This window comes from Choloepus didactylus, chromosome 4, assembly GCF_015220235.1.
Source record: "Choloepus didactylus isolate mChoDid1 chromosome 4, mChoDid1.pri, whole genome shotgun sequence".
Classification (NCBI taxonomy): domain Eukaryota; kingdom Metazoa; phylum Chordata; class Mammalia; order Pilosa; family Megalonychidae; genus Choloepus; species Choloepus didactylus.
In genome coordinates, this window is record NC_051310.1 from 125,003,487 (window position 1) to 125,026,131 (window position 22,645).

General features: G+C 41.1%; 1 protein-coding gene across 4 annotated transcripts in view; it reads left to right on the forward strand.

Moving 5' to 3' along the window:
• Positions 1-2,106: 2,106 nt before the first annotated feature.
• Positions 2,107-22,645, forward strand: part of RAB27A (RAB27A, member RAS oncogene family) — an 87,437-nt gene continuing 66,898 nt past the window's right edge. The window contains exons 1-2 of one of the 4 annotated variants that reach the window (XM_037833909.1): positions 2,144-2,225; positions 20,338-20,460. The gene's annotated coding sequence lies outside the window, so the exon portion shown is untranslated. Of the gene's footprint in view, positions 2,334-17,947; positions 17,966-20,337; positions 20,461-22,645 lie in introns of those variants that run through there. The other 3 variants (XM_037833910.1, XM_037833911.1, XM_037833912.1) reach the window with 3 other exon arrangements.

Genomic DNA, 22,645 nt, shown 5'->3' on the forward strand with positions numbered 1-22,645 from the left:
GGATGCATGTAAAGTTCTTAGCCATATTGGCTGACTTATAGTAAATAACCAGTAAATGTTAGCTATTATCATTATTATTATTCCAGGGATCTTCATAATTCAGCCATTTATTTCTCTTGGTTTGTCTGTGACTGCTTCCTTCCACTCAATATTTCAGCGTCTCAGAACTTTTTTCAGTTGCTCCAGTATCTCATGCTCTCACTTGCCTCCAAGCCATTCCTCTGCTCTCTATTCCTCAAATTCTCTTCTCCCTCATCTTCCTACCCTATTCATCCTTCTTAATTTAGATACTACCTTTTCTGGGAAGTCTTGATCAGGTGTCACTTATCTGTGTTCCAATTATACTCTTTGACTTCTCTTATTAGGGCTCTTATCTCACTGTGCCAGAGTTGGCTACTTTTTGGTCTCCTCCTCTATGACTACAAGCTCCCTGAGGATAGGGCCAATTTACTTACCTTGTTCATTATTGCATTCCCAATACCTAACACGGGTCTGACTTGTTGAATAAATGAATGGGCCATAGAACCACTGTCCATTTTCTGATCCCCTGCTTGGTAAACTCCTGGTCATAAGCCCCGCTGGCCAGGTGGGGAGACGACACAGGGAGTCCTTTCCCCATATCTCATCAGCCATTAGCAGTTCCTGCATTGTTGGTTCCTCAGACCTTAGCTGATCAGTGATTCCCAGAATGTTCCTATAGACATAAATATGGTGCTACTTTTCCTTTCTTAACCCACCTGGTGATCTTTCTCTCATATAAGGAATAGCCCTTGAAACCATCACTCTATGATGAATCCTGTTTTTGCTAACCCCATGATCATTCCACTATTTGGCAATTTCATATTGTTCATCCTTTTTGTGATTTTGTAAATTGGACACATGTATGAGAAACTAACTATTATCATGCAAACTGTGAGTAGCTATAGACTGAAGGACGATGGAGTTAGATAGGAGGTCCTGAGGCAGATGGAATTTGTGGTGGAAGTAGACACAGAACAATGAGATGGAACAGAGGGTAACAGAAACTAGACTAGTACTTCCAACCATTTTGCTTCACCTAGATGTGGAATTATTTGGTTCAGAGGTTCTTTGCCTGAGAAGCCACAGGGTAGGCCCTAAGACTACTATTCAGAGCTCTGGGCTGCCTTCAGCTGGGAACCTGATGGCTTGAATTTGCTTCACAGCCGCAGCGGGCCCTGCAGGCCTGCAAAAAAAATCGTCTGCGCTGAGAGAAGAAACCGCTGGGTGGCAGCAAAGGCGCGCAGATTTCTCCTGACAGCTGCGGTGTTTTAACGACTTGGTCTAATGCGTTCTTAGAAACTTAGTGTGATTTCTTTAATAATCCGAATTAGACCGTGCAAGCAGAGATATCGTTTATTTCCTCCCAGAATTACATATATATAGTCACTTTCAAGAATCTCAGCGCTTTCTCCTCACTTCGGGAAAGCCATGCCCAGGCTGACCCGAGTGAGAAGCTGGAAGAGCCGGATGGACCGTGGCAGAGCCAGGCGCTCAGCGCTGATCCGGTCCCCGCCCAGCTGGGCCAGGGGGCGCCCTGGGCTGGAACCCCCTGGGCCTCCGGAGCCGGCGACCAGGGGCCGATTTGCAGCGGTTCAGCGCATCTGGCTACTACCGCGGCGTCACCGATCTGATGCCCTGGAAAACACCTTTAGAAAATTGCTTTCGGGGAAGGAGATTTGGCGAGAGTCACCAAACCATACCTCGCAGCGCAACGATCCTGGAGCAGTTTGTAAATGTCACCCCCGTGTCTCAAAACGAAAACAACCCTGTCCACGGCTAACCTTTCGCACCTTCCAGAAAAGGACAGCGGAGACCTGACTTGGGACAAGTACGACGAGCAGGGCCCTTTTGGGGCTTACGAGAGAACCCCGAGGTAGGGTCTTTCCCCGGCTCCGTCCGCAGGTACCGCCCGCCTGGGAGCGGCGCGTGAGACAGGCGCCCGCAAAGCGCCCCCCGACCTCCCCCCCAGGCGGCCCTGAGTCCCTCACTCCCGCCCCCAGAATCGGGCGGCGGGTGCTCTCCGAGGTGACAGGAGGAAGCGGGAGGTGGAGGAAGAGAGGAGGTCCCGCCCCACCTCGCTCTCCTCTACGGGAAGTGATGTGGGGCCAGACGGAAAATACCGCCAAGGACCCAAAAGGCCGGCAGCGGGTGGACACGGCGCGCGGGGCGAGAGAGCGGTGGTGGGAACAGCCGGGCCGAACCAGGTGAGGGCGGGCAGCTGCCGGAGCAGGGGGAGGCGCACTCCGGCCCCGGGTGCCAAAGCCGGTCCCAGTTCATCCCGGAGAGCTAAGAAGGTGGCCGGCAAGTGGCAGGTGGGGCCCTGGGTTGGGGCGCGTGTCTGCAGCTGGTTTCTCTCCACCTCTGGGCGTCTGATCTCTCCAGAAAAGTTGTTTTGCGTATCCCAGGCCCTCAGAACAGCCCCCAGATGACAGCAGCTGGGGCAATGGATCAGCTGGGGCGAGGGTCGGATCCGGTGCAGCACGAGGTCGCGCCGGGGTCTGAGGTCACCTTGGGGTAGGCATCCAGGTGCAGGGGACCTCCTCAAAGAGTAAGGATACTTCACTGGTGGAGAAAAAGAAGGCCCCACACCTCTCCACTGTTGTCTTCTTTTTGTCCTCCCTCCTTTCCACCCACTCCCTCGCCCTTTCTACTTTTTTTTTTTAACGTCTTTATGGGTCTTTACGGCCTTGCTGGTAAGGGTCTGGACTGCAAACTAGGTGGAGTGGGGTGGGTAGTGGGGTCTTCCTTTTTCTATCAGACAGAAAACCCTACCAGGCAGGCAGGCAGCCAGGTCCTCAGGTCTTGCCTGGTGGTAGGGCCGTTGTGATGACAGGTTTCGGTAACTATTGCCAAAGCTTTGTCTGTCCTAATAGATCACTGATTAAGCAGAGTCAGTCCTGAAGTGAAGGAAATCTTGTGAGTCCCTGACTTAGCCTTCCCTCCTTCTGTCTCCTGCTGGCCAGTTGGGCCACCTGGTCTCTGAATCTTCTGCCACGGGGTCCTCTTCCTTACCTGGCATTAGCGATCAGTTGTTTTTCCCTAATGGTTGCTGGTCAGCCAGATGTTCTAGGGGGTGGGGTGGAGAGTGAAGCATTATGCCTGTAAGTTTTCTGTAATTATTACTAATTTATCTTGTTGGTACTCCCCTGCTCCTGTTCCTTCTTTTTAGACCCCCTAGGAACTTGCTTTAGGGAAAAAAGACGTCGAAATTGTCCATAACAGTCTGGAAAACAGGGTTTCTGCAGATGGTTAGAAATGAAGCAATGTTATTAATATAATGCTGAGGTGACTGAGGGTCATTCTTCCTATATTTCTATACAGAAATAGTTTCTATATTTTCATATTTTCTTTCTTTCTTTCTTTCTTTCTCTTTCAATTTCTGTGGCATGCCTTGGTTTTTTAATTTTGATGAAGTTCAGTTTACCTATTTTTTTCTTTTGTTGCTTGTGCTTTTGGCATCATATCTGAGAAACCATTACCTAATCCAAGGACATGAAAACTTATATCTATGTTTTTTTTTAATAGTTTTATACTTTTGGCTCTTACATTTAGGTCTTTGATCCATTTTGAGTTAATTTTTTATATGTGAGGTAAAGGTTCAACTTCATTCTTTTGCATGGGGATGTATAGTTGTCCCAGCATCATTTTGTTGAAAAGGTTTTTTTTTTCCCCATTGAGGGTCTTGGCACCCTTGTAAAAAATCAGTTAATTGTAAATGTGAGGGCTTATTTCTGGACTCTTGGTTCTGATTCTATTGATCTATATGTCTGTCTTTATGCCAGTACCATACTATTTTGATTGCTGTAGCTTTGTAGTAAGTTTTGAAAGTGGGAAGTGTGAGCTCTCCAACTTTATTCTTCTTTTTCAGGATTGTTTTTTCTATTTTTGGGTCCCTTGAATTGCTACATAAATTTTAGGGTCGACTTTTCAATTTCTGTCATCTTGGCTTTAGAATAGATGTAGAGGTTTTGAAGTGGGCTACAGTTTTTAGGAACCAGATTTGACTTTCCCCTCTCAAACCTGCTTCTCCAGTAATGGCAACTTCATTGTAGCTCAGTCTAAAAACCCTGGAATCATCCTTGATTCTCTACTTTCTCTTATACCCTTCATGTAATCCCTCAGAAAATCCCAATGATTCTACCTTAAGAATATATCTAGAATATAACCATTTCTCACCATCTCCACTGCTTTTATCAAGTCCTTATCATCTCTATCACCTGCTTTCTACAAAAGCCTCCTAAATGACCTCCCTGCTCCCATCCTCACCACTCTATAGTTAACAGCTAGAGTGATACTTTTAAAACTTAGGTCAATCATGTCATTCACTGCTCTGCTCGAAACTCTCCAATAGCTTTTAAAAATCTTTTTATTCTGAAATATTTTCAAACTCACAGGACAGTGGCAAAAATAGTACAAAACCCATACAGAGAACTCCGACATACTTCCCACCCAGAGACCCATACCCACTAGCTTTTAACATTTTGCACATTGGCGTTGCTCTATCATTCTATCCATATGTCTGTCTATCTATCTATCTATCTATCTATCTATCTATCTATCTATCTATCTATCTCTCTATCATTATCTTTATCTATCCATATATCCATCTATCTATTTTCTAAGCCTTTGAGTGTAGGTTGTTTACATCATGCTCCTTGAACACTTAATACTGACATGTACATTTCCTAAGAACTGACATGTACATTTCCTAAGAACAAGGTCTCCAATGGCTTTTTATCTCAGAATCAAAAGCAAAGTCATCATTGTCACCTCCAAGGCCCTTACAGGGTGTGTGGCTACCTCTGACTTCATCTATCACTCTTCCCTTTGTTTACTCTCTTCCAGTCACACTGGCTTCCTTGCTGTTCTAGGGTGTGCACCCACCTTGGGACTCTGCACTTGTTGTCCCCTCTGCCTGAAATGTTCTTCCCCTAAATGTGTGCTTGGCTTTCACATTCACTTCATTCAGGTCAAAAGTCATTTCTTGAGAGAGTCCCCCACTCTAACCACCCTATCTAAATATCATCTCTTACCTCTCCCATCACTTTCTGCCTCTCTTACTTTGCCTTATTTCTCTTGAGAGTATTTATAAACTGTTGGCCAAATTAAAAAGACTCTGGATACTCATAACACAAGATTAGAGGAAGTTGAACAACGACTCAGCGTCCTTGACGACCACAGAACGGAAAATGAAAGAACAAAAGAAAGAATGGGGAAAAATAAAAAAATCTAAATGGATCTCAGGAATACGATAGATAAAATAAAACGTCCAAATTTAAGACTCATTGGTGTCCCAGAAGGGGAAGAGAAGGGTAAAGGTCTAGAAAGAGTATTCAGAAGTATTTATAATACTAACTGTCATGCAACACATAGATAGATAGAAAGACAGATAGATAAATAAATAGATACATAGAGCAGATACTATTTGTCTCCTGCTGCTAGAACAAAAGTTCCATGAGGGCCAGTAATTTGTCTTATTCACTGTGGTTTCTCTAGCACTTAGAATAATTTCAGGCACATAGTAAGCACATAACAGATATGTGTAGATGAATGAAAGGCAATGGAAAGCTATTTCTGTATCACTATTCTTTCCCACCCTGAGAGAAATGGTCACAGATAAACCAAGATAAACTCCTAAGTTTCTCTTCTTCTATCCTCCTATTTCTCCCATGCTAATAGTCTTACTTTCCTTAGAAAGGGAAAAATCAAATAAGTAGAAAGTTGAGGGCATTTTGGTCCTTCCTGCAGTGGCAGAGGGGAGCCCTCTGCTCTGCAGCCTGGGCAGACTGGACAGGGCCAGGCAGTAGTGTCTCCAGTACTGTGGGCTCTTGTGCTAAACTTGGGAGAGAGTGAAATTCCTTGGAAATTCAAGGAAATGGAAATTCATTTCTTGACGAATAATTTGTACTACAGTGAATTAATCTTTCTCTGGCTTCTAATAGAAATTACCAACTCTTGAGTCTCATTTTGGCATCTAATTAGATAACTACTTTAGACAGTAAAACAATTACGTGTATGTTTGCCTTATTTCCATGACTAGATTTTAACATGCTGAAGGCAGAATATGACTTCAAGTTATTTTTTATTGTCTTGCAAGTTATCTTAGACAACATATGTGTTCAATAAACTCCTGCTGAACATATCAATAAATTAATAGATTAACCTGGATTTATTTTCATCATTAGCCCATAAGTTTATTTGTCCTAGCCAATAGCTGCAAGTATCTTGTTATAGTTCACATCATCCTACTGTTGATGATAGAGCCGTACTGGCTACAGGTGAGTGAAGTTTCCTGCTGTTTTTTCCCTGTGAGAATGGAATTTATTGTCCTATAGAATGTGGTAATTAACTTTCTTTGTTACTTTTAAAATTGAATCAGCCTTCTATTGTTACTTAGGCTTATGTTGGAATATGCTCTATCCATATATTCACTGCAAAATATGAAAAGAATTATTTGTATGAATGAGTTTATATATATATACATATATATGTGTGTGTATATATATACGTGTGTGTGTGTGTGTGTGTGTGTATAAAATAAAGTGTAGTAGGTTTCCTGGAAAACAAAACAGGGCTTGAAAGTTAAAAATCAGAAGTCCTAAGAAGCAAAATTTTCTTGTTTTTAAAACAAGATTGGATTCTGAAGGGAATGATTTTTCTCTTCCACAGCCTTTGCTTTTTATGCCCAGTGCAGGTTTTGCTTGTACCATATTTATTCCTCTGATTCTTGGTCAGGAAGTCTGAGTTTATGATCTGGTTTCTCTTAAGCTGATTACCATGGGAGCAGACATAAGCACTGAATTGGAGGCAGAGATAAAGGATTTTTAATTAACTTTGAATAGGGCGAGGTGTTTGTAGTAGTGAGCATCCAGCTTGCTTTGTCTCCCTGTCTGGCCAAGCAGTACTTGGATACTTGGATAGACACATCACATCCTTTTTCTTGTATGACTGAGGTCTAGTAAACCCATATTTTATTTACTGTCAAGTAAAATTAGGTGCCCCACTTAGTAAGGAAGTCTTGAAAGTTTTGTTCCTCCTTTCCTGGTTTTTCTTTTTTGGTGCCTCCCTTGAGAAAGTCTCCCATTTAATGTCTCAACTGTTCTTGGAACTGCCCAAGTGTATGAGATCAGATTTTTGACTCTTAAAATTGAACTGTTGATGTAGGGTTGGAAGTAGTGTTGCCAGATCTAGCAAATAAAAAAAAAAGTTTAATTTAAATGACAGATAATCAACAAATACTTTTAAACTATAAGTATGTCCCAAGCAATATTTGGGATATACTTATACTAAGAAAATTATGCCATATTTAGGACATATTTATGCATAAAAAGTATTTGTTGTTTATCTGAAATGCAAATTTAACTGGACATCCTGCATTTTAACTGACAACCCTAGTTGGAGGTCATGATATGCACAGGAAATGCATTGATCGTGATAATGTTCAAAGAATGACTGAGGTTTGGCTCATTCTGTTGACTGTACATGTATCTGTCTTCAGAAAGGAGAGGATTTGTAAACTCAAGGAGTGTTGGGACTAGAAGGAAGTTAGAGAACATTTAGTTTTACTCTAGTCCTGTAGAGTTAAGGAAATTCACATCCAGGGAGGTTAAGTCACTTCGTCAAGGTCACACAGAGATTGTGGCAGAGCCAGAACTGGGACTCTGGGTCCTGAGGTTGGCCTGCTGCATGACCTCTTTCTTTAGATACCGTGTATAAGGTGCTTATGTTCTAGCGTTGGCCCTTGGTCACTTCTGTTGTCATCCACGCCTGATCACTCCTTATCACACTGTTCTTCCAGTCCCCAGATCCAACGTGTGCCCCCAAAGCCTTTCTCATGAGACACCCTTGACTTTTCTCTGAGAGCCACATGACTGTTGAAAGCCACTAATTGGTGGTGTTCCCTGTAATGATGCCAGAAAGCCTGTAGCTCAATGTGTTTTTATTCCTTTTAAGGTCTTGTTAATGTTTTTGTCCCTTTTGAGTTTTTTATTGTAAGATGCATTGATTAAGGTGGACTTTCCAAAGGTAATTCCACAACAACCAACTTTTGTCTTATGGAAGGTTTGCTTCCCTTGATTGGTCTACTCATCCCTTTGAATTTTGGTAGAATAAATACGGAAGCTATATGACAAGAAGCAGTATAGGTAGATAGCGACGTGTGACTTGCCCTTTAGAGATGCATCGTTTTTAAACACTGGTTTGTTTTATTATTTTTTAAAAAGTATTTGTACCTATTTAAGAAAGCAGGATTGAAAATGAATGTGCTTCCTCTAACTGCCAACCGGAATACCATATTTCAGAGCCACCAATCTTGTTTTTTCGTAGCTTTGTTGGTTAATTCATTAAAGCCTCACCGTCTGCCAGGTCAAAGCATAATAATAAAATTGGTTGCCAAGAGACTGAAGGATATGTTTTTCTTATTACTGTGGTTCATCTCCCCTGCCCTCAGAGTGTGATCCCACCACATGGGGGACTGGTGAAGTCCTCTCTGGGTGTAGCTGTATTCTTACCTCCTTGGTATTTGTAGTCTTAAAAACAAAATCAATATCTCAATCAGCTAGTTAAACATGAAGGTAATGTATTTTTATTCTTGCTGTTCTAGCCTTTATATGGGGGGAAGATGAGACATACAGAAAGAGATCATGACTTAAATCTTCATTTGAGACACTTCAGAATTTTTAAATATAATCCATGACTGTGGTCAGGATTTCTTTGTTTCTTGCTCTGTGTGATTAATTTTTGTAATGAATCTCACCACTGCAAAGGAGTGACCCCAAGAATGAGTGCAGAGGCCTGGCAGCCCTTGAAAAGATAAGGTATTGTTTTTCCAGTCAGATACTGGAGACCAAATGTGGCCAAATCAAGCTGCGGGCTGTCCTTGGCTCGGCTTCTCATTAGGGACAAGGCTAATTCTGCTGCCCCCTCCCCCTAGGCACCGAGGGCCACGGAGTGGGTTGTGGTATTTCCTCAGAGAGTGACTCACCCCTGTGTTCTAGAGCTCCTGCTTGAATGTGAAGAGAACGAATACAGCTGGGAATCAGTACACTGGTTTTTAGTCTTCATATCGCTGATAATTAACTATGTGATATTACACCGGTGGTTCTCAATTGGTGGCAGTTTTGCCCCCCAGGGGACATTTAGCAATGTCTGTAGACATTTTAGCCTTGAGACATCATAACTAGAGACTAGTGGCATTTGGTGGACAAGGGCCAGGGATGCTACTAAACAGTCTACAATGCAAGAACAGTTCCCAATAACAAAGAATTGCCCAAATGTCAATAGTGCTGAGGCAGAGAAATCCCACATTAGAGAACTCATTGAACTTTGGCCTGCAGTTTCTTGAGTTATACATGCTGTCTGCTGTCAGATTTTCTAAGCCAAACTCCACCACTGCCCTCAGGGATCACATGAGAGTGAGGTCCTTGTGGCATCCCAGGTTGGCCATATGAGAGCACTGGGCCCTGTGGGGACAGCCTGCCACAGGAAGTGAGAGCCGGGTCTGCAGTGGTTGTCTGCTGTGTGAGTCCACATGAGCAGACGCCTGCCAGAAAGACCAGAGTGTTGTTGCTGAGGGGCTGGTCCCTAAATTCCTCAGGGCTCCATGCTCTCAGTGCCTCTGCATGATGAGCTTGTAGCTAACTAGGAGCATCCATTTCCCAAATTTCCAGCTTCTCACAATACCCTTGTGCCAGAGGGGACTCTGACACCAGGATTATCCAAGGAAATGGTAAGACTGGGTATTTACTTTATTAATACCCTTGTTTCCTGCTTAACTAGTGGCTCTCTTGGAGATTAGAAGTCAACAACAAAAAACCCCAACCTGAGTCATCAGCCCATTTTTTGCCACCCAGATAAAAGAAACCTCATTTGTTACACTTACAGAATCGTGTGATTTAAGAGCTGGAAGGGACCTTAGAAACCATGTAGCTCAGCCTCCCCTCCCATCTCAGAGGTTCAGAGCCGTGCCCAAGGTCTGATGGCAGAGAAGGTTCTAAAAGACAGGTCTGCTGATTCCCTTTTGTGCTCTTTTTATGCCCCCACATGCTAATATTTCTTGACTATAACCAAGACTAAGAGATGTGACAAAATTTTGTTGTTTTGTTGTTCAAAAGAAGTGATTTTCAGATGGCACTTTTCTAACACCCAGGGTCTCATCCTTGAATCCTTCTGAAATATCACAGGAAGTGAAACAAGTATGATTCTCACCTATGTTAAAGCAGCCCGGAAATATCTGAGCTCCTGCTCTGTGCCAGCTGCAGTTAGGGCACCATTGTTTCATCCCAAGTGTTGCTTTTCTGTTTCCATTCTTAACCCCCATCCTCACTCTCCCACCCCTGCCCATAACCCATTCTTGCCTCAAAGCCTGTGATCTTTAAAAAAATGTAAATCAGATCGTATCCCTCTTCTGTTTAAAATTCCCCAATTTCCTGTTGCATAAGTCTAAGATCCCAGTGCGTAACCGCAGTCTGTAGAGTTTGCCTGATCTGGATCTGCTGGCCCCCCTCCCAGCAGCTCATCCCTGTGCCTCTCTGTCCTCCAGCCTCACCCACTTCCTTTCTGTGCCTTGGAAGTGCCAAGCTCATTCCCATTCAGGGTGTTTGCATTTGCCCTTAGTTCCTCCTCAGTGTTTTTCCTCCAGATCTTCGTCTGACTGGTACCTTGGCATCATTCAGATTTAGTTTCAAATGTGACCCCCTCAAAGAGGACTTCCCTGAGCACTCTTTGAAAGTAACCTCCAGCCACTCTCTATCCTATTGTTGTGTGTTATCTTATGTTCATTTGTTTATTGTCTGTCTCTTCCTGCTAAGCTATACTCTGTATAAGGGTAGGTACTTGGTTGGTTTTGTATAACACTGTCCTTAGCACCTAGAATAATGCCTGGTGCATGGTATGTGCTTAGCTAATAGTGAATGAATGAATGGATGGATGAATGGATCCGAGCAGCTGGCGTTAGAAAGATTGCTTTATGGGCTCCCTCCTATATAATTTAAATGATCTACTCTTTGGATTTTATTTAATTTTTTAAACTAAAACCAGGATGCCAGCTTATTGATACATGAGAAATACAGATTCTGACTAGATTCTTTTATTTGAGGACTAGTTATTTGCTTCCTGAAGTAAAAACTCCATGGAAAGCAAATATAAAAGAAGTCTCCTTGGCATGAATAGAATCAGGGCTAGAGAGTCAGCTTAGACTCATAAAGATCTGAAAGTTTTAATGCTGGGAGAGGCCTTGAGAGATCACCATTTTAATGGTTCCCCAAACTGGTTGCCTATGAAAATCACATTTTCACACTTTTATTTAAAAAATACTCACATAAACCCACAAGTTTTTCATTCTTTCCTCTGGAGATTCTAATTTTTTAGGTTGGGGGTTAAGGCTGGGGAATCCATATTTTATTTAAAGTTCTGCCCTAGTGACTGAGGGTGCATAACCAAGTTTGGGAACCAATGGCCACGCCCACCTCCATTCCCAGGAGAGTAAACTGAGGTCTGAGAGGTCATGGGCCTCACCTGGGGTCACAAAGTTAGTGAACAGGAGATGAAGCTCAAATCTTCCAGTCTTCTTTCTGCACTGTTCTAGAAATGTAGGAGGCAAGATGCTCAGGGACAGAGGTAGCACAGCCTCGGCAGCTGTTGCTTTACTGCTTTTTTTCTTTATTTACATGTAACTAACCAGTCTGGTGTCAAACAGGAAATACACACAGCCTAGATTTTCCTCTTTCTTACAAAATGACAGATTAATTAGACGTTAGATAATTAGACTATGGTGTACCCTGCCCACCCACCCCCTGCAGTGACGATCAAAGTGTGGTTCCGAGACTAGCAGCATCAGCACCCTCTGCAGACTTGTCAGAAGTGCAAATTCTCAGCCTAACCCCAGATTTACCAAATCTGAAACTCTGCAGGTGGGGCTCTGTGAGCTGTTTCAGAACCATCCACATGATTTTGTTTTTCACTGAAGTTTGAGAACCAGTCTGTAGATACATTTTATAACCCAGCTAATGGTTAAAGCTGCTGACCTTGGTCCTTGTACTTAAGGACACATAAACATTGAGGATTTATCTTCAGCTGGCCATCTGCTTTCCTTGGTGGCATTTATTCAAAGCATGAACTATTGCTATAAATCTTGATTATAATGCCATTCACAGGAAAGGAGGAATGGACTCATACTTACTGAGCACCTGCTGTGTGTGAGGCACTGTGCTTGATACTATTGCTTGTTAGCTCAGTTAATTCTCACAACCTTCCTGCTTGGTAGGTTTTACTATTCTTATTTTACAGCTTTGGAATCTGAGGCTGGTGGAGATTAAATAACTAAACATGATCTTCATATACAGGTTATTTCTAGCCATGGTTGTGCATTTTGGTATCTGTTGTCTTCCCGAAGTGGCTCCCAACCCTTATTAGGCGGAACCTGGAATCCCCTGGGAAGCTTGTTATAAAGGCAAATTCCCTAGGCCTCCCTCTCAGAGGTCCCAGTTCAGAGGTCTGAGCAGGGCCCAGGACTTTGGATTTTGATTCTGCTGCCCAGGGCACCAGATCATAATTTGGAGAAATATTGCCCTGTATCCTTCCACTCCTGCCCTAGTGGTTGGGCCAGATGACCCTCTAGACTCCTCTCCAACCCTGAGGTCTTGTGGTTCTCCATTGTTTTGTGTCCTCAGACCTTGGGCACTGGGTGGGCAAGTTGGCAGGAGAAATATGAGTATGGGAGGAGACTGCTTCAGAGAAATGCAGAGAAGTTAATCATGTATGTCTTATATGCCTGGCTATTTCTTCTCTCTCTGCTCCTTCCTACAGGGTTCCCAGGACGTGTTTTGGCTTTGAGTAACTTGCAATCTTTTCTGTTATCTACCTCATATTGCACAACTTTTCTTATAGCAACTTCGTCCTTGTGTTGGGGGGGTGCACGGATGCAAGCAACTTCCTCTAGGGTATAATTAATATCTATGAAGCAGTGAGTTGCTTAAACTCTTGAGGTCAGAAATGGTGTTGCCTCTGTTTGGTGATAAGATCTCTTATTTTTTCATGCCCAGAATTGAAATATTTAGGGAATAATTTGCTAATCCATTGGGAGACTGAATGATTTTGTGCCATTATGAAGGAAAAATGTGAGAGGCTATTTAAAAAAGAATTTCAGGTGTGATGCCTGATGCCCTTCTTTATGAGGTAGTATGTTGATTTCTTTCCACACATTTGGAAGCAGCTACTGACATAAATAACCCAGGACCCCCATAGTGTGAAACTGACATGTGTATCCAAAGGCCTTTGCCCAGTCTAGAAGTTAGCAAGGTTGAAATACCACATTTTAAAATATGTCTTAGTCCCTGAAACAAATTGTATAGGACAAGGATGGAAGGAAATGCACAAAAAGAAACATTTCAGATTCCTGGGATCTACTGTACATAGGGCAAACTATTTTTCAAGTTACTGGTTAGGATTCCAAGAATAACTTCTTTTGCCACTTGATATTAGAGTTGATAATAACAATATGTACCTGAGTACAGAAATTACAGTTACATTTATTAAGAGTATACTGTATGTTGGGAATTGTACAGATGTTCACTTATTTAATCTTCTACATCCTTTCAAAGTAGATATTATCTTTCATTTTACAAATGATGAAAACAGGCTCCAAAATATTAAGTAGTTTGCCTGGTGCTGGGACTGGGGTTTCCTGGGATGTGGGATTTTCAGTGCTAAAGCCAAGATGGTCCTGGGTAAACTGAGAGGTTTAAGTGTCACCCAGCTCACTGACCCCGAGTTGATGTTAATTAAGTGAGCCCAAAGTGTTCTGAGCCATCAGAATGGTTTCATATACTGAAACTTGCTGACCTGCCTCATGGAGAAACCTTCAGAACATGACTTGGTGCTCTTTTTTCTCCATTTTACACATAGTTCCAATAAGCTTGGTTATTAGGTTTCCAAATGCCTTGTCAATTAGAAACTGCACATTAGAAAGTGGAAAGGTTTGTTCTAGGAAGGTACACTGATTACTGTGGTGAAAGAAAGCTGGTCAAGGCAGAGGTAAGGAGGGTGAAATATAAACCAATAAGACCTGAAATCAATATGGGGGTCTGGGACCATTTAGTATAGGGCAAACATACCTTAATAAGAATAGCTTTTAGTGAGCACTTACTATGTGTCAAACACTGTCCTAAGTACTTTGTATGTATTACATGACTTACTCCTTACAAAATAATCCTATTATTATCCCTGTTCAACAGATGAGGAAACTGAAGCACAGAGAGGTTAAGTGACTTGCTAAAGGTAACAGCCAGTGAGTGGTAAAGCTGAGATTCAAAACTAGCCAGTCTGTCTCCAGATCCCAGGTTCCTGACATCCTGCTTCAGTGTCAGTCCTGGGTCCTGAGAACATAGCACTGCAGGTTAACGATGTTTATTGTGATGTCCTGAATCATCCAAGAAAAAAATTAAAGCATGGGCATTACCTATTATTTTTCATTAATTGATTTAAAAATATTTATCAAAGTTATAGGTGGACATGTAAAGGGTCAAGAGTCAAGTACTTTCTACAAAGCTTGTTACCAAAAAAAAAAAAAAAAAAGGCAGTCTCCCTTCCCCCAGCCCATTTCCTCCTCCTCAGAGTCAACCGCTTTCAGTTCTTGCAGCTAGCTGACTCTTTTTTTGGGGGCTGGGGTAGAGGGGGGAGGGATAAGGATGTTTAAAATATTTTGATTTTTATTAGAGCAGTTGTAGGTTTACAGAAACGTGATGTAGAAAGTACAGAGTCCTGTATATACCCTGCACCCCTCCCCTCCTCGGTTTACCTATTTTTAACATTTTACCTTAGTGTGGTACCTATGTTACAATTGATGAAACAATACTAATAAGATTATACTATTAACTGTAGTCCATAGTTTATATTAGGGGTCACTGTTGTGTTGTACAGTTCATGTTTTTTAAAAAATTTTTATTCTAGAACATATACACAACTTAAAGTTTTCCCTTTAAGCCACATTCAATTATATAATTCAGTGGTGTTAATTACATTCACAATGTTGTGCTACCCTCTCCATCATCCATTACCAAAACTTTTCTATCATCCCAAACAGAAACTCCATACCACTTAAATATTAACTTCCCATTTCTCTTCCCCTTTGCAGCCCTTAGTAACCTGTATTCTGGTTTCTGACTTTATGAATTCTCCTTATCTCATATAGTGAGATCATACAATACTTCTCTTTTTGTGTCTGGCTTGTTTCACTCAGTATGTCTTCAGGGTTCATCCATGTTGTCACATGTATCAGAACTTCGTTCCTTTTTACAGTCAAATAATATTCCATTGTATGTATATACCATATTTGGTTTATCCATTCATTTGTTGAGGGACACTTGATTGCTTCCACCTTTTAGCAATTGTAAATAATGTCCTTATGAACATTGGTGTGCGAATATCTTTTCAAGTCCCTGCTTTCAATTCTTTTGGGTATATACCTAGAAGTGGAATTATTTGGTTATGTGGTACTTCTATCCTTAACTTTCTGAGAAATTGCCAAACTGTTTTTCACAGTGGAAACTGTTTTCCACAGTGGCCGCACAGTTTTACATTCTCACCAACAATGTATGAGTGTTCCTATTTTTCTACATCCTCTCCAACACTTGTTATTTTCCATTTTTTGATAATAGCTATTCTAGTGGGTGTGAAATGGTGTCTCATTGTGGTTTTCATTTGCATTTCCCTGATGGCTAATGACTTTGAGTATCTTTTCATGTGCTTATTTGGTCTTTTGTACATCTTGTTTGGAAAAATGTCTATTTAAGTCTTTTGCCCATTTTAAAATTGGGTCATGTGTCTTTTTATTTTTGAGTTATAGAAGTTCTTTATATATTCTGGATGTTAAACTCTTTTCAGCTATATGGCTTCCAATTTTTTCCCCCATTCCATAGGTTATCTCTTTACTTTCTTGATAAAGTCCTTTGATGCACAAAAGTCTTTAATTTTGATGGAGTCCCATTTATCTATTTTTTCTTTAGTTGCTTGTGCTTTTGGTATAAAGTCTAAGAAACCTTTCCCTAATACAAGATCCTGAAGATGTTTCCCTATATTTTCTTCTAGGAGTTTTATAGGTTTAGTTTTATATTTAGGTCCTTGATCCATTTTGAGTTAAGTTTTGTATATGGTGTGAGGTAGGGGTCCACCTTCATTCTTTGCCTATGGCTATCCAGTTCTCCCAGCACCATTTGTTGAAGAGACTATTCTTTCCCCACTGGGTGGACTTGGCATCTTTATCAAAGATCAGTTGGCCATTGATGTGGGGGTTGAATTCTGAACTCTCAATTTGATTCCATTGGTCTTTCTTGCTGTCCTTGTGCCAGTATCATACTGTTTTGGTTACTGTAGCTTTGTAGTAAGTTTCAAAATCAGATAATGTGAGTCCTCCAATTTTGTTCTTCTTTTTCAAGATGATTTGGCTATTTGGGGCCATTTACCCTTCCATGTGAATTTATAGACTGGTTTTTCCTTTCTGCAAAGAAGGCTGTTGAACTTTTGATTGGGATTGCATTGAATCTGTAAATCACTTTGGGTAAAATTGCCATCTTAACAATATTTAGTTTTCCAATCTATGAGAAAGGAATGTCCTTCCATTTATTTAGGTGTTCTTTAACTTCTTTTAGCAATGTTTTGTAGTTTTCTGGGTACAGTCCTTTACATTCTTGGTGAAATTTATTCGTAGATATTTGATTCTTTCAGTTACTATTGGGAATGCATTTTTTTTCCTTGATTTCCTCTTCATATTCTTTTTTTAGTAGTGTATAGAAATACCATTGATTTTTGCATGTTGGACTCATACCCTGCTATTTGCTAAATTCATTTATTAGCTCTAGTAACTTTGTTGTGGATTTTTCAGTATTTTCTGTTTATAGGTTCATATCATCTGCAAATAGTGAAAGTTTTACTTCTTCCTTTCCAACTTGGATGATTTATTTATTTTTCCTGCATGATTCCTCTGGCAAGACCTACCAGTACAATGTTGAACAACAGTGGTGACAGTGGACATCCTTGTCTTCTTCCAGATCTTAGAGGGAAAGCTTTCAGTCTTTCATCATTGAGTATGTTAACTGTAGAATTTTTATATATGCCCTTTATCATTTTAAGGGGTTTCCTTCTATTTTTAGTTTTCTGAGTATTTTTATCAGGAAGGGGTGCTGAAATTTATCAAATTGCCATTTCTGCATCAATTTTGTTTTTTTTTTCCCTTTGTTTTATTAATATGGTATATTAAATTAATTGATTTTCTTATGCTGAACAACTAGCTGACTCTTGGTGGTAGTTATATCCCTTGAATCTAAATGAGATGCTTATATTTTTACTGTTCATTTCAGTCTTAGGCATTATATGTTGACACTTTATTATGGCAGAGGAGAACTGAGCCCTTTCCTTCACCTGTCCCCACTATACATGCATACCATTTCTGTACTCTCCTCCCAATATAGTTACATCATAATTTTAGTTAGTTTCATGGGCTCCTTGTTTTTATCTTTAAGTCATCCCTCCTGGGCTGGGCAGATGCTCCAGATAAGAACATTTTAAGCCCCTACATACAGGATATGCCTAACTACCAGAGTTCTGGAAGTAGCGTCTGTGTGGGGTGAGGGTGTTTTGAAATTTGTTATGTAATTTCTTGCTGCCTTTCCCACCTTCACTGAACTTGGTGTGCAGAGACTTTCTGGCTCACCTACTCCAGAGAATAAATCTTCAACTTCTGCTGGAGCTGGAGAGGGAGTGTCACCAGGTAGACACAAGTAGAGATTGGGATCAGGGGTTCACACTGCTTTTTAAGCAGACTTCTGCTCTTCCATCTATTTTTAGTGCCAACTTTGCTTTCCCCAATTTCCAGAGGTATTTGGGACTTTGAATTCCTGAGCCTTTCTGAAAATTCTGTGATGAGTTGCTTCTGGGCTTTCCTTAGTGCCAGGTAAGGAGTCAGCTTTCTTGGGTTTGCTTGGCTCTGTTGATCTGCTTTTTAGCTTCCAAAATTTTGTTGCTGTTGTTTCCTCTCACATTCTCTTTGTTCTTGTAAGTTTATGCCTCAAAGAAACAGAAATCTCTTTATTGTTGTATTAGTGAGGTTTGGGGAGGTAGTAGAACAAAATGTGTGTTCAGTATGGCATCTTTGACTGGGAGTCTGAAACACATTTTAGAAAGCTTTTAGAAAAGTTTTGTTACTTTAAGGGAAAGAGTGACAGCTCTTGAAAAATGGTGTTATCTAAATGTTACTAGATATTCAAAGTGTAGTTCTGGAACCAGCAACATTGATAGCATCTGGGCATTACGAGGGTGCTTGTTAGAAATGCAGAAACTTAGGTCCCCCACCAGGAGATTCCTATGCGTACTGAAGATTGAGAAGCACTGATAGGAAATTTTACTCAACTTCTTCTGTAATTAGAATAAGCTAATATTGATGACTTTTAATCTGGGATTTAAAAATCTTGGTATGTTCTTTACTAAATTATTTTACAAATTCTAGAGGTTGCTGTAAGATAATAAATAATAGTATATAAGTTTTCATAAAATGAATCCTTTCTCCCTTCATCAACCATGTCTATACATTTGTGTCAGCATCAGATGTAAACCAAAAATTCCATTGCCTTTACCATGAGAGATGTCAGACTGGTTATGTTCAGGTTTTTTTAGTTGCCCACAGTTCTTGAGGTTGGTGATTTTTTTTTCTTTTCTTTTCTTTTCTTTTCTTTTCTTTTCTTTTCTTTCTTTCTTTCTTTTTTTTTTTTTTTTTGTTGTAAATTGGACAGATTGAGTCTTCAGTCATGGAATTCTGAGCTATCAAAGTGAGAAGGGGGTTTCTCCTGGAGGCAGGGGGAAAGGTTGGTTAGTTATATGCCCAGTGAATATACTAGGGTGCTCAATAAGTGATTGTGGGATGAATGAATCAAAGATGAATATGATACAATGCCAGCCCCTAAGACATTCATAACCAACAAATTAGACCAAGAAATATATTGGATAATTATCAGAAAGAGTTAATCAGTGCGAGGAAAGAATAAGCACAGAGAAGGGACACATCTAACTCAGCATGGCTGGCAGGAGGAGGAGCTAAAGGGTTAAGTCTCCTGGTGAACATACCTTGGTGATTTGGAGGAGCTGTTCTTACATTCAGTGTGTATCAGAAGCACCTGAAGGGCTTGTTAAACCACCCCCTTCTGTGCCATCCCCAGGATTTCTGATTCAGTAGGCATGGGATGGGCCCAAGGATGGGCATTTCTAACAAGTTCTGTCAGGTGATGCTGGTGACGCTGGTCTTGGGACCACGTCTTGAGAACTACATTAGAGAATTGCAAATAATTCTGGTGGCTGGGCTCCAGAGGAGCTCATCAGGAGGCAAGGAACAGATAGGTAATGCTCCAAGCAGAGGCCTAAGCAGTAGCAGTTTCACTGTAGAGGAACGATTTATAGGTTTTAACCAGGAGAGTGATAAACTCCCAAATGTCTTTTGGAAAGGTCACTTTAGGTGCAGTGTGGAGGATGGATCAGAGGTGGGACTAGGTTGGAGGCTAGAAAACCAAATATGTAGTTGACCATAACCATCTAGAAGAGAAATCATAACTTGTAATAAGGGGGAGAGGAGGTAAGATCTCTAGGATATGGTGGCCATTTGGAAATGGGAGGGGAAGAGAGGGATCAGATTTCTGGCTTGGTATGTATTGGGATTGTGTTACTGAAGGCAAGAGGGAAGTGGGTCTGAACAAGCTTGGAGGAGAAGCATGAAGGAGGCAAGTTGAGTGTAGGATATGTTGCATTTGAGATGCCAGCAAGACCTCTGGGTGGACCCCCCAGTAGACAGTTTTATTTATGGGTCTGGAGGCCAGGTACCGGGTAAGTAATCCAGCACCATCCCTTCTGCCACTACCATTTGATCTCCCATATTGTTGGGATCAGATATTGTATTTGCAAAAAAACAATATTAATATAACCTTTAAGAGCCTTAAGAACATGACACTTTTCCAGATATTTTCTCAAGAAAAAAAGTTTTATGTTTTTGTTGGGGTGTGGAGAGAAACAGTGAAGAACTAGGCTTGTAACCCCAGAAGAGGGTTAATAAAGCCTTCTGTCTGAGAGGGCAAATTGGTTCTTAGTAAGCTTGAAAGGGGCAAAATCACTTGACTGGCCTGCAGGGACATATGATGAACAGCTGAGAATAATTAGCTGGATTGTGGGTTTTTACAGAGATGCCTGATTTTGAAAGTTGGTGAAGTGAACTGCTTTTGAAAAGAGTCTTTTGAAAAACTTCTCAAAACTAGGTGATTCAGACTTTAACATTTCTCTTTTTAGTAGACAAAGATTAACCTTTCTTGAAGAGGACATGTGATTGGAAGTTGTCTAATTGTTGAAGTATTGGGAACTCTAGTTTCTAAAGTTTTAGAAAAACAACAAACAATTTTCTACCTTGTCAAGGTATGGTTTTACTTTTATCTTTTTCTTGTAGAGATTTTGAGCTCTGCTGTGCCAATTTGCAGTACTTAAATTATGTGGCATTTAACATAAAATACCGCTGCATGCATTAATTTTTTTTAACCAAAGACTTCAAGATATTTGCTAAATTTTTTGGCATTAGTTTGAAAAGTGCTTTTGCAATAACAGAGAGTGGGGATGAATGCTGACTGCATTCTTCCTTTCTTTTCTGTTCTTTGATAAAGTAAAATAGATTTTTATTCTCAAATAAAATGTTGAATAAGTAACAGACTAAGAAATTGAATTACTCTTGAGTTTTCTGATCCTCTGAGGATTTTATCTGCAAAATGTCTTAATATTTTAAAAATTCAAGCTTACTGGGGTTTTGCTTTTAATATCTCAATAGCTTCAATGGAGGAAAGTTTTATGTAAGTATGCATTTTAATATGAGGTGCACTTCTGTGAATTAAATTTGTCTTCAAATTATTGCTAATTTTGTTGGGTTTGATAAGTATATTGTGGTTATGTGGGAAAAGGTTTATCTATTTTAGAGATGCATGGTGAAGAATGCAGGAGTCAAAGATCTGGGTGATGAGTATGATGGGAGGGTTCATTACCCCATTTTCTCTACTTTTTGGATATGTTTGAAAAAATTCATAATATGACATTTTAAAGAACTGCCTCCAAGTGCATGCAGTAAATATTTAAGCCAAGTGCCTGGTTTTGTGCTGGACATTGAGCATATGAAGAAGAATAAAACATGGTCTCTGCCCACTAACCCATTGTTTAATCAAATGTGTGGACATACTTCATGAGTGTGTGTGTGTTTACTTATCTCTTTCATTGAGATTGGGTTGTGGCCAGTGTCATAGCTGGATGTTCCTGGAGACATAATCAGATTTCTGGCATACATCCTTTGGGTGTAATATCCTTGGAGAGGGACTTCCCTGCCCCTAAACATCCCCAAGCATAGGCTAGGAGAGTGGAAGGACGCTTTAGTTTCATCTAATCCAAACTCCTCATTTTATAGATGAAGAAACTGAGACTTAGAAGTATGAGGGTCATCCTGCCAGTTGTCCTGACTTGCACTCCAGTGTGCTGACCAATACATAATTTTGCGTTCTTAACTGCAAGTTCATGCTTTTCACCCAGAAGTGAATCATAGCCCCATTATCAGAAATCACTGTGGAATAAAGAGCCTTGACTAAAACTAACATTCTCTGTTCTCTGTCAAGATTCTTGGATTAGAAGTACCAAAAAAACAAAAATGTTTCTGGGGACAAGTGCTTATTCCTGAGGCATCTTATCCATAGAACATCCAGGTTGGATTTAAGACACTCCAGAGAAGTTTACCCCTCACAATAGTTGCTTTCTCAGATTCTTACCACTTTCTACTTTATTCCTTCCAGACATAGTTTTCAGTGACCCTGCAGCCATCAGAATGCAAACAACATTTTCCCTTCTTTCTCGCTGCTGTTGCTGTCCACCAGACAGGAGCTGTGGCAGAAAGGGAAAGCTGCTGAAGCCATGCACACTAGCAGATGGCGCCATGGCAACATAGGGCTCCCAATTAGCAGGTGCGGGAGCCTCCAGCTGCCTCTGCTGCAGTTTTAGCTGCCCTTCTGCCTTCTCCAGGTTCTCAGTGCCTGAGCGCTCAAGGAGAAAATGGTCATCACTTCTCCCGTTTCTGTTTTCCCTTCTCCCTCATTTGGCTAGGATGTAGGATTAAAGCCTCCTGAGATATCTGCCCATCCTTTGTTCTTATTCCCGTCTTCCTCCCCCCAAATCTAGCTCTGATTTAGAGCCAGAGCTCAGGGTTTAGGATACGTGAGAGCTGATGAGTTACGTAAAGTCCATTAAGAACGTTAAGTGATTATTGCAGGCGCCATCATTCATTTGCGCTGTCTTTGCAAGAGGTTGCCTTGCTGCTTTCCTCTGTGCCCCTGTTGTTGCTGTTGCATGGCTGGTGCCCTGAACTCTCCGCAGAGCAGAGGTCCAGTGACAGAGGCTGGGTTCCCTGCAGGGGCCTGGGAAAGAGGTGATGGATCAGACGGCCAGGCAGGTTTTAGAGCTGAGTTGGCATTGCTGCTGCTTCTCCAGAGGCAGTAGCCGCTTTGCTCAAACACGGATATAAATCATCCTTCCAAGAGCTGATTATAGCATCGATTTTTTTTTTTGAGTTTTTTTT